Source organism: Equus przewalskii, chromosome 3 (genome assembly GCF_037783145.1).
Source record: "Equus przewalskii isolate Varuska chromosome 3, EquPr2, whole genome shotgun sequence".
Lineage (NCBI taxonomy): Eukaryota > Metazoa > Chordata > Mammalia > Perissodactyla > Equidae > Equus > Equus przewalskii.
This window is the reverse complement of record NC_091833.1, coordinates 97,132,028-97,143,543: the sequence shown is the minus strand read 5'-3', so window position 1 is coordinate 97,143,543 and position 11,516 is coordinate 97,132,028. Positions and strand designations below refer to the sequence as shown.

Sequence of the window (11,516 nt, the reverse complement as noted above, 5' to 3'; positions counted from 1 at the left end):
CCAATTAGTTATACCCCAACAGATGTTTTCAAAATGATAGAACAGGCTTCATCAACTTTATTAACATCAGTATTTGAGAAATTACTTGCCTTTAATATACCTAAGGCTAGAGCACAGTTAATTGCTATATTATACAAAATTGCTAGGCACTCCCAAAATCTTATCAGCCTTAGGAAAATAGAAAGCAGTATGTTGTCTGGGTATTTTTAAGGCAAAATTTCATCCCGTTTTATTGCAATATTTAACATGAAGCACATGACTTTTCCCCTCAAAGAACTAACTTCATTCTTAAATTTTCACTTTCTTCTCTCTCTCTAGTCCTCTCTCTCTCACTTTCTCTCTTTTCTCTCTCTCTCCCTCTCTTACATTTTCACATGCTACTTAGTCATTAGTGGGTAAATGCATGTGATATTTTATGTCTTATCTATTCATAGTCCTAAATTCTAGGAGTTACAAAATAACACTTATCAAACTTAGCTTGGCTCGTTGAAATTAGAGCCCTGCATATGTCTTAATGAATGATAATATTAATTCTAATAAGAATTTAATTGCTTATTAAACATATTAATGCTAAGAGTTTTATGTTTCTTTTAATCAATACAACCTTGCAAGCAAGATAATGCTGTCTGCTAAACAGTGTACTATCTCTAATTGGACAGTGTGCCTAATCAATGATATCACATATGACTATGTCAGCTCCATCTGTTGTTACCTTTCATTCATTCATTCACTCATTCACTGTGGACATATTATTTAGCACCCACTATGGGCCAGCTACTGTTCTAGGTTCAGGAAAAAAAGCAAAGAGGGAAGCAGACAAAGTCTCTGCTCTGCAGTTTACATGCTCTCCTTTTGTGGGAACTTGAATGGGAACGAACCCCCTCTTATCCTTTGCTTCTATCCCGCAGCTGTTTTATTCACTGAATTAAAACAGACCTTAGCAGGCATTCTTGTTATTTCAATCATCTTAAATTGCACTTTAAATTACCACAGAAGTTTTAATATGGCTGAAGCCAAAACAAATGAGCCACAAAAGAGCCTATTTGCATCTCAGTAGACCACGTGTACATGTAGAAGCATGGGGAGCATGCATCTCATGTAGTTTTAAATATCTTCTATCAGGCTAAATATTTTGAACTAGAATTGCTCTGGTAGTAGGTATTGAGTCAATAGCGTTCCACGTAGTATCATACAACAGACGGCTTTTTCATGGTCTGCTCTTAAGCAATCAAATATATCAGCAAATAGATTAGCTAGAAACTTATGTTACGCACTGAATAAAGTGCAACTAATTTAAATAACTCCACATGGGTCATTGATTTCGTTTGTTTGCTGCAATTATCTAACTAAAAGAGAAAGATCTGGCCTGAATAATCCTGATGATGAAATCAGTCATATCATTAATCCTCACAAATAAAAATGGCAAGTAATAAGAGATATTGGAGTATATGAGGAAGCCATTTTGTGTATACCTAATTCTGCTTCCCCTTGTCTTTCCAAAAGGGCCTGACCGTGGCCCGTTAAGCATGCATTGCATATCTGCTTAGACATTCCCTATGGCAAGAACAAAGGCCTTGAGATAAAGGTGAAACTTCCCTCCCCCTCCCAACGTTGACATTTCCTTAAGGATTAAGTAGCTTTCCTTAGGTTAGGAACTGATTGCTGTGCTCACCTGTGACCACCCAGCTCAAGACAGTAGACTTGCCTCCTGCTACTCCCTCCAAGATAGCAGACCCACTACCTGCTGTGTCCATCGCTGTACCGAGAGGGCAATCTTGAGACTATCGTGGGAGGGACATTTCAATCATATGTAAAGCATCCTCTTTGGGGGTAGATAACCACTCTGTGCACCCCACTTCCTTGGTGCCATTTCTTCCTTCGGGAAGAAAGGCCCTGGGCCACAGTCTTCAGATTTCAGCTCAGAGTAAACTCTGCCGAATTTTCATTTATAGATTGGTTATGGATTATTTTCGTCGACAATCCTTATATCTAGATAAATGATTTTTCACAGAGGCTGTTTTGCTCCCAGGGAAAACTAGGCAACATCTGTAGACATTTTTTGATTGTCACAACTGGATGGATGCTAGTGGCATCTAGTGGGTAGAGACCAGGAATACTGCTACATATGCCACAATGCATAGGATAGTTCCCCCACAACAAAGAATTATCTGGCCAAAATATCAATAGGATTGAGGTAGAGAGACCCTGATCTAGACAGAGTATGAAGGGAAAGCCAAAATTTTCATTTCTGATATAATGTGATTCATTTGTGTTTCTTTTTTTATTTGGGTTGCAAGATTTAGAAAATGAAAATACAGGATGTCAGTTAAATTTGTGTTTCAAATAAAGAATTTTTTTTTAGTGTAAATATGTCACATGCACTATTTGGAATATATTTACACTAAAATAGCATTAGATTTTTATCTTAAATTAAAATGTAACTGTGTGTCCTGTATTTTATCTTGCACCCCTGTTTGTGGTACAGTCAATATTTACCAACGTTGGCCCTGTTAGCAATGGTACAGACCTTGTCATTTTATTTGTCTATCAATGCTGCACTTAATACATCTCAGGCACATGTATATGCCTTACCTAGACACAGTACAACCTAAGGTATAGTTTTGGATTAGAAAACAATTGTTGACAAGGAAGATGGCCAGTTGGAATTAGCAAAATTAGGGAAAATTAATAAAATCAGCAAAATTTTTCAGGACAAAGCAGCATCTCTAAAATATCTAGATAATTTTGATGGGAAATAAGTGATATTTCCATGAATTATGATGAATTCTATTGTAAGAAGGTTTATGGGAGTTTGTGATATGCCTGCTTTTACTACATATACGTGATCTTGATGGGTAATATCACAGTGGAATAGCCCCTTTGTGACTATTTATTATATAAAAATGAGATCGGTGATAAGTATTAGTTGAAACCTCTAATGTGGTTTAGAATCCTGGAGGAGCTGTTCATAGCACTTGTTCTGTGAAACAAATGGATCTGTGCTTTCCTGGTTGCTGGGGCTTTACTTGTTGCTGTGATAAGACACCTTTTTCTCCGTTCATGACTGAAACAGAATTCCATGGGCTTCTGGAAGTGTTGGATCCAGATGGCTCTAACTCGCTCTTGGAAAAGTGCCCTGAAGAGACCTGGCCCAAGTTCAGTGTTTCTCCTGGAGGCATCCAATTAGTGGTTGACCACATGGCATAAAGTCTGGTCCCCTTTCCTCTGTGGGACAACTAAGAAGGGTCATTCCACCTCAGAGACCCTGGAGAATCAACAAAGTTCTCTTTCATATTGGCATTAGAGTTCAACACCTCCTTCCACTCATTCCAACTTCCTTTACTTCCCCACAGAGTCGATTCCAGGGGACTTCTGAATAATCCCCATGCTTGCTAATATCCCTCTCAGAATATGTTTCCTTAGTGGCCAAATTAGAGGTCAGATGAGTCATTGGTTTATTGCCAAGGGCCCTGACTGATAAAATGTGGAACTTTGTATATTCTTTGCTGTAAGTTTTTGATTAGTATGTGAATGTGTACATACGTACACAAATAAACACATGCACACACACTTAAGTTTTTGTTTGCATGTCAGAGAATGTGATGCGTCTCTGTTTCTATCATGAGCCTAGAAAATAAGCCTTTACTTGTCCTGTCTGTGTAAAAGATAATTCAATATTTTAAACTTCATTTGATCTCCCAGGGAATGAAACCATTCTTATTGTGCATTAATTACATGCTTATATACTCTACTAGGCATTGTGTAGGATCCAAGCTATAGATAACCCAAATAAAAATTGAAGAATAAAAGAAACATTGTTTTTCATTTTATTATTAGTTTTATTTGTAATAACAGATTTATTGTTCGATATGGTTAACAATGTGCTTTCACATGCTTTTTCTCATTGTATTTTCATAAAATCATGTGAGCTGGCAAGCAGTACTGTTTCTTTTCAGAGGAATAAACAGATTTGATAAGATTAATTATCTTGCCCAAAATCGCCCAGCTAAAACGTCCTGGCGTCAGGTAGCTCTGGCGTCCTGATCTTTCTACTCTAAACCCAGCACAGAACAAGCTGCTTTAGAAGTGAATGTGCTGCCAGCCCTGACACTTTAGACTTGAATCTGCTTCTGAACTCTGGAAATTTTTCATCTGGGTAGTGATGGAGACAGAATACTTGTGGGTTGAAAGGAAAAAAGCAAACAGGGCAACTTTGAAAAGGTTAATCCTATCGGTAAACTTAGTATCTAGAATATTTATAGGGCTGCCAGGAGCTGAAACGCAATGTGTGAGCACATGAATCAAGACTGTGGGAAAATTTGAAGCACAGAATATGACATAACTAGACATACAGGCCTAGTATATAACAGACTTCAGGAATTATTTGTAGAAATAATTAATGAATAAATCTATAGTGAATGTACAGCTCCAGTCTGGCATGACCATCTGGTAAGAGCATGTATTTTTCAGCTTCTGAAAGAATCAGTCTTATGGATGCCTCAGATTATTACATGATAATGTGTTTCCTTGGGATTGATGACTTAAGCCCCTGCGTCCTGATAATGACCTTTGCTTGAGTCTCAAATGTATAGGTGTTATGCTGTGGTAAGTTGAGTAGCAAGGACTGGATACTGACCTCAGGTTTGTAGTATTTGTAGTATTGGGGGTAGTGTTGGAGAGGGTACTCAGTGCTCATGTGCCTAAGATCCTACCTGAAAATAGGCCCCTGCCTCTTAAGATATAGCCACTCCTATTCATATGACTTTGTCTTGCCATCACTTCCAAGCCACAGAATTTCTTCATCAGAGAATTCTAAATATTAGCAAACGTACTGCTTTATTCTTCTGATTTGCTCTGATTAAAATACAAGCTCCTTGAACGCAAGGATAATATTTAAGAGTGCTATGCCTTTAATACAGTGATAAGTTAATAAATCTCTTTTAAGAGGCCTAATTAAACAGAACTAGGTCTTGAATAATTGGAAGAATTCAAGTAGCAGAGACCAGTGGAATGTGAGTCCATGATGGCCAAATGCATAAGTAAGTTTGTTCTTTAGTGAAAACGTGTGGAAAGTAATCTGATTAGAAATCACGCAAATGGTAAAGACTTGAAGGAGGGAAAAATGAATTAGGAAACATGTGATCATATTCTTTAAGTTTTTGACTGTCAGAAAGAGAGTTCAATGTGATTGGACAATAAAGAGCCAAAATAGCTACTGGGCAGAGAAACCACCTGATGCAAGGGAACTTTAGGAAAAGCCACCATTGGTGTCTCAGTAAGATCAGAAAAGTCAGGAAATATCAGCATAGAACATCCAATACTATGGAAACCAGTTGTTATTTATGAAGAGAGCATATTATAACATTTCAAAGACAGAATATTTCTTGTCCTTTAATATTAAATTCTAATTTTCACATCATTCTTTTAGAAATCTACAATCCAATTCTATAAGATTGACTGCAATTTTACAAACTATATAAAATCTACATAAAATAGAATATATCTCTGATTAATAAGTCCTCAGAGATAAATCAGAAGAACTGGGACATAGTATGTAAGATCTCCAAATACTTCCAAGTTCTCTCGATTGCCAAGTATGCAGCTACCCCATATTTTCTGATTTATGCCCAGTTTTTCAAAAAGATGTACCTTTGCCTCTTGGTTAAGAAAAGATAAATGACTATATATTTTACAATGATGCCAATTAAAATTAGGCTTCAATGATATCAGATAAAAGTTTTCTTTCATTTTTAGTAGAAAAGAGGCAGATCTGAGGTAAAGAGTTTATTCAGTTTATGTTTCAAGGCATTCATGTAACTGTTTATTTTGGTTAGCACAGTGTTCCGTTGCACAATTAAGTGCTATTAATTTACACCATCTCTATATAATGTGATTTTTTTCCAATAGACACGCTCGCTTATTTGATCTGACTGCTGCCACATACAGGTGTCTATAACTATTGGTCAAAACATTTCTCCACGGCTTGCAGTGCTCTCTTTGCTCAACACACCCTGTGGAATTCTAAAGATAGATGTTCTGATGAGTTTTCTGAGTGTGATCTCAAATCTCTGAAGTTTTCACCTGAGTAAGGCTATTGAAGAATGCCATACACATCCTTTACCCATTATCTTCCTATCTACACTTACTTCCCTTCAGGGCCATTATCAAATTTGACCTGATCTAAGATCCCTTCACACATCACTTTCTATCAGAATAAATTTTGCATTTACATCCCCTTCACTTCCATAGAATTTTGTCTGAATATTTATTACACTATTTATGTGAGTCTGATTTGTATTATTAGCCATTTATATATACTTACCTCGTCTACTAACTTATGAGTCCCTGTGATATTAGAGGAAGAAGGGAGATAGCTGTGGGGACATCATTGATTTTTAATTTACCAGTGTCTTAAACATCTGACTTGAACATCCTAAGCTATCAATGAATCTTTATGGAATTAAGTGAAAAGTCTGAAAGTCAGTTTTAATAATTTTGTTTTGAAAAACCTATTGATTTTGCTAGAAGAAATCCTTTCATAGATATGAATTCAAGAAATATTGTATATGGTAGAGAGCAAAAGATCAAAGTATAATCCCTGTCACTTGATTTGTGACCTTGGCAAAGTTACTTTGGGGGCACAAAACACTGACGCTCAATCCAGCATATTTTTGTTATTTTCTGTCTTGATAACAATGTTAGATTTGAAAATGACTACCTATAGATATTAGTTTTGCCATTTAAAAAATTTAAAAAATAATAATATCTAATTTTTATTTTTTCATGGGGTCAATGTGATCGCCAGTTAAGACAAAATAAGTAGAACTACAAGCTACAAGAAAAACTGAAGTAACTGTTAGTACTGTTTTCTATTTCATGATCTACTATGTTGGATTAATAGGTACTCTCTCCTCTTGCCTTATGCAAATTTTAAGAAAATTAATAAAACAATGGTTTTACAATATTTTATAATTTGCAGATCTTGTTTATGTATATTATCTCAGTCCTCACAGTAGACTTGGAAGATTGGCTTTATCTGCACACTGCTAAAAATAGTCTAGAAAACAAAATTTTGAAATCTTAGCCCTGCTTTTGTGTGTGTGTATGATTTGTTTTTTCTTCCTTTTGCCCTAGAAACTTTATATGATGGCTTATTTTTAGTTTTCTTTTGGTTTTCTTCGTTATCCTTAAGTGGTGAAAATAGTATGAAAGCATCATATCTAAATAGAAGATATTTATTGCATTATTGCTATTTCAAGCAAAAAGAAATAGAATAAAGAGAATGACTCAGCATCTCAACATAAAAGCCACAGATCATAGTTTGAATATTATCATTGAGAACAATTGCTGGACATCTGTTGTGTTTGAGTAACTAGAAGATCTCCTCCGGGTGAAATAACACCTCGGCACTGCTCTTGAATATCTTCAAAAAACTGAACATTTGTGTAAGCGTATCTTTCTAATAATGTTAACGTTAATCTTGTTCAAAACTGCAGAGTAACTCCAAACTCTTAGGTCGATTTCCTATGACCTAACATAAATTCAATGAAGAAATTATGCAATTAGGTGAATCATACCTATAAAGCAATGTTTCCATAGCCTGAAAGTCGAGGGGTTCTTCTGTTTTCGATAGGGTATTGTTAGCGGTGCTTCGACAAAGATTTTAAACAGTCCAAATGACGTTCTTTATTAAGCAAAGCTGGTCACTTGTTGCATAAAATCCTTAATTTCTGCAACATCTGATACTCTTGTCCAACCTACTTTGCAAATCAATTCGTTAGATTCTCGTTCTCTGGCTTCTAGGCTCATGGCAAACTTGAGTCTTGTCTTCTATCTAATTATTGTGATCTTTTTCACACTTTTATCTCTGGCCTAGGCGAACTCATTCTTCAGAACTTCTCTCTCTTCTTTAATTTCTTTTGATTGTATTCTGAATATATTCCTACAATTTAATTTATTTTCTTTGTGTATATATTATCAGATTTTATAATCTAAAGTCCCTCTTAAAGTTTAGATTTGTAATTTCAACTGTTTGATATCACTTCAAAGATGCCTGATCTTTATCTAAATAGATTAAACAAATATATTATTTGATCTCAAAATTGTCACTCCCTTTTCCATCTTCTTGATTTCTGCTAATTATACGAGCGTTACCCTAGATAACTTCAACATTTCAAATAAATTGTTTACATCAACATCTGATTTTTCTCTTATATTGTGAAAACTGATCAAATGATATGGATTCTGACTCCAGCTGCATCATGAGTTTATTCATTCTTTATTAACTTGTTCATCCATTCATCCATCCAGCAAATATTTCTCTTTTCTTTCCCACTTAGCTAAATCTCATTAGCAGTTTCTGAGACAGTCTTCTACTAGTTTCTATTTCTCTTTTCTGTCACCATTTGAAACAACCCTAAAGTTAAAAAAACAAAAAAAATTAACATCCAGAAACATAAAACATAGTTCTGATCATATCACTCTCTAATTAACAAACAATCATTTCTTGTTACTTTTCAGCTTAATATGAAAGCCTTACATCGGCAACTCACGGTCCATAACATTGAATCAATTCATCTGACCAAAATTCTCAGTTCACTTGTACATATAATCCATGTTTAAACAAAACTAGATCATCCACTGTTACCTGAACACTCTTGTCAATCTATGGCCATAATAGTCCCCTTCCTACTTCTGTCATCACTGCCTCTCTGCATCTGTTTAGGCTTAGCTCAAATGCCATTCTCTTTAAAAATCACTTTTAGATTCCCCTTAACTCAATGCTCTCTCTCTTCCTCGAGAGCACCATGAGTCTACGTCTCCATTTCTCTCTGGATTTATCATAATCTAGGGTTTTCAGACTAAAATTCAGGGAACTGAGGGTTTCCTCAGAGATGCTGTAGAAATTGTCTTGGAGGGTCAGGGAAAGGATTAAGTGGGTATAGTTTCAAATTTTAAAGCCCCAGCTTGAATCAAAGCCATTACACTTTTATTTTACATATAATTTGTTTCTGCATGACACTTATTTTGAAGACAGTGTTTCCGTCTCTTGAAAAATAAAGACCTCATTTAATTTGTTTTATGCACTCATTTAGCATGAATCCATTTATACTGTAAGCTTGTTAAGAGCAGAGGTTATATTGGACTCACTTTTGCTTCCTACTCTCTCCCCTAAGTTCAAACACGGCCCCTGAAGGAGTAAAATAATGGAGTGCTAATTAATCTGGTTCTTTCAGTGGTATGCCTAGCAGAAAAAGCATATTTCTGAGTATGGATCATGATCCACCTAGGAGAGCTGAGTTGAATCAAAAGACCTTTGTTATTCACAGGGAGGGAGTTCAACACAGCAGTGAGTACAGCCTGGTCTCCAGCGGCAGACGTGCTCTGGTCCCCAATCCTGTCTCTGCCACTTACTAGCTTAGTGATCATGGAAGCTTTACATTATGCCTCTGTCTCAATTTCCTCAACTGGAAGACAATGCATAATAATAAAAGTACCTACTTCACATAGTTGATGCAAAGAATAAGTAAGTTAAAATTCATGAAGCTCTTGGTACAGTCTCTTGTCTCATACACGGTAAGAAGTATATGTGTTAATTATTATCACTTTAGTTTACATTTATATAAATATGGCACATATTTATATAGCCTATTTTATATTTACTTATTAGTGTATATTTGTCATCTTTGTCTGCCCAGCATCTGAGTCCCTTTCCTACGCTTGAAGAACTCTTGCCTGATAAGGACCAAAGTCCCACCTCTAATACAGGGGAGCAAAAGGCTTTATATTCACCCATCCTGCCAGGGCAGGCATGTAATGTATGCTTAACCAATTAGGCAAGTCTTCCCGGTGCTTTGACGTGGGAGCTAATGGTGTAAATAACAAGGAGAGTAGAAAATATCTTCGAATGGTGGTACCAGTGACAGGAATCCTTGCATATAACATCCAAAGAAACTGGTAGCGGCAGGGCAGATTGTAGTGGTCAGGCATTCGTAGCCTCAGATGTTATGAATTCATTCCAGCTGTGTTTCTGGTAGCCCGGCCACCTTTTCTTCCTGATCTTTCTCAGAGCCTGTTTCTCCAGTCATTCCAGTGATAATGGGAACCACCAGATGTCTACTTAAATACTATATGCTTGGTAGCTTTTTTGAGATATAATTCACATACCACACAATTCATTCAAAGTATACAATTTGATGATTTTTAGCATAGTCACAGAGTTGTACAGTAATCACCACATCAATTTTAGAATATTTTCATCACCCTCAAAAAGAAATCCTGTATGTAATAGCAATTACTCCCTACTCCCCCAAACCTCTTACTTCCAGCCCTAGGCAACCATTAATATACTTTCTGTCTCTATGGATTGATCTACTCTGGATAGCTTATATAAATGGAAAGATGCGATGTGTGGTATTTTGTGACTTGATTCTTTCCCTTAGCATAATGTTTTCAAAGTTCACCCATGTTGTAGCATGTATATTACTTTTGAAATATATATTTTTATATTTGTAAAAGAAAGGAGTCTTTTGCAAAATACTATCCCATTTTAGGAATATGCATTTTATTTTCTAATTGTAAGTTAATAGACATTTCGGTTATTCTCACTTCGAGGGGTTAGTTTTCGAGACCAGTCTTTGGAATTTGTTCTGATTCCAGGCGGGCTCTTCTCAGCTCTTTCTTTCTCTGGTGAACTAGCTGGCCCACAGCTCAGCTTGCTGCACTCGTAGAGCTACCAAACTCTTTTTAATTGCTTACCACCGAAATCTCCACAGTTTTTGATACTGCCCTTAGATTTGAACTCCACATACTCTGTTCAAAATAAAATCAATTACTTTGAAGAGAGCTTGAGAACTCTTTGTTCTTATGGCCTATCTCTCTGTCTCAGCCAAGTCTTTGATTCAGGAGCAGGGATAGTGGCCTATGTCTCCCACAGTGACATCTGCTTTACCAGTAGGGTGCTCAGGGTGGGTGGCAGCTTGTAATTCTCACCAGTTGGCTCTTCCAGCATGGACCCTCCTCTTAAGAATGAAGTGAGTATTCTCCAGATGCAGTATTCTAGGCCTGCTGTGTCTGGGGTACAGCCTCTACCTTACAAGGTCCTCCCCTCCCAGAGGCACTCACCTGGAGTTCAGCTTCTACTGCACAGAGATGTAGGGGTATGAATAATGCTGGTGTACTGCTGCTCTCAAGTTGACACTGTGGCCCTTGATTGGGAGCTGGAAGAAGAGAAAAACCTCCATTTTCTTGGCGACATATGCCCAGAGTAGCTCTCCCATCATACTGATGGAAGGGGAGTAGGAGGTAGCGTGCTATGCTCAGCTACCGCAGACTCTCGCTGTTCTTACTGAGATTTCATTTCTTCACTTATTGCATGTCCTTAGGACCATCTCTGGGGACTTTAATTTTTTTCATGATTTTCACCATTTCTGGTTATTTTGCTGGGGAACAGTTTTGCAGGGCTCCTCACACTGCCCTTCTGAAGTCATACCCATCAAAGTCCTATCAGTAAATCC

General features: G+C 36.7%; 1 long non-coding RNA gene across 1 annotated transcript in view; it reads right to left on the bottom strand.

Annotated features, from left to right (window-relative positions):
* Positions 1–3,835: 3,835 nt before the first annotated feature.
* LOC139082330 (uncharacterized) overlaps positions 3,836–11,516 on the bottom strand; it is a 38,303-nt gene continuing 30,622 nt past the window's right edge. Inside the window, exons 2-3 of the long non-coding RNA XR_011538230.1 lie at positions 11,125–11,219; positions 3,836–8,416 (exon numbers count right to left, since the gene is read on the bottom strand). This is a non-coding gene — a long non-coding RNA (uncharacterized lncRNA). The remainder of the gene's footprint in view (positions 8,417–11,124; positions 11,220–11,516) is intronic.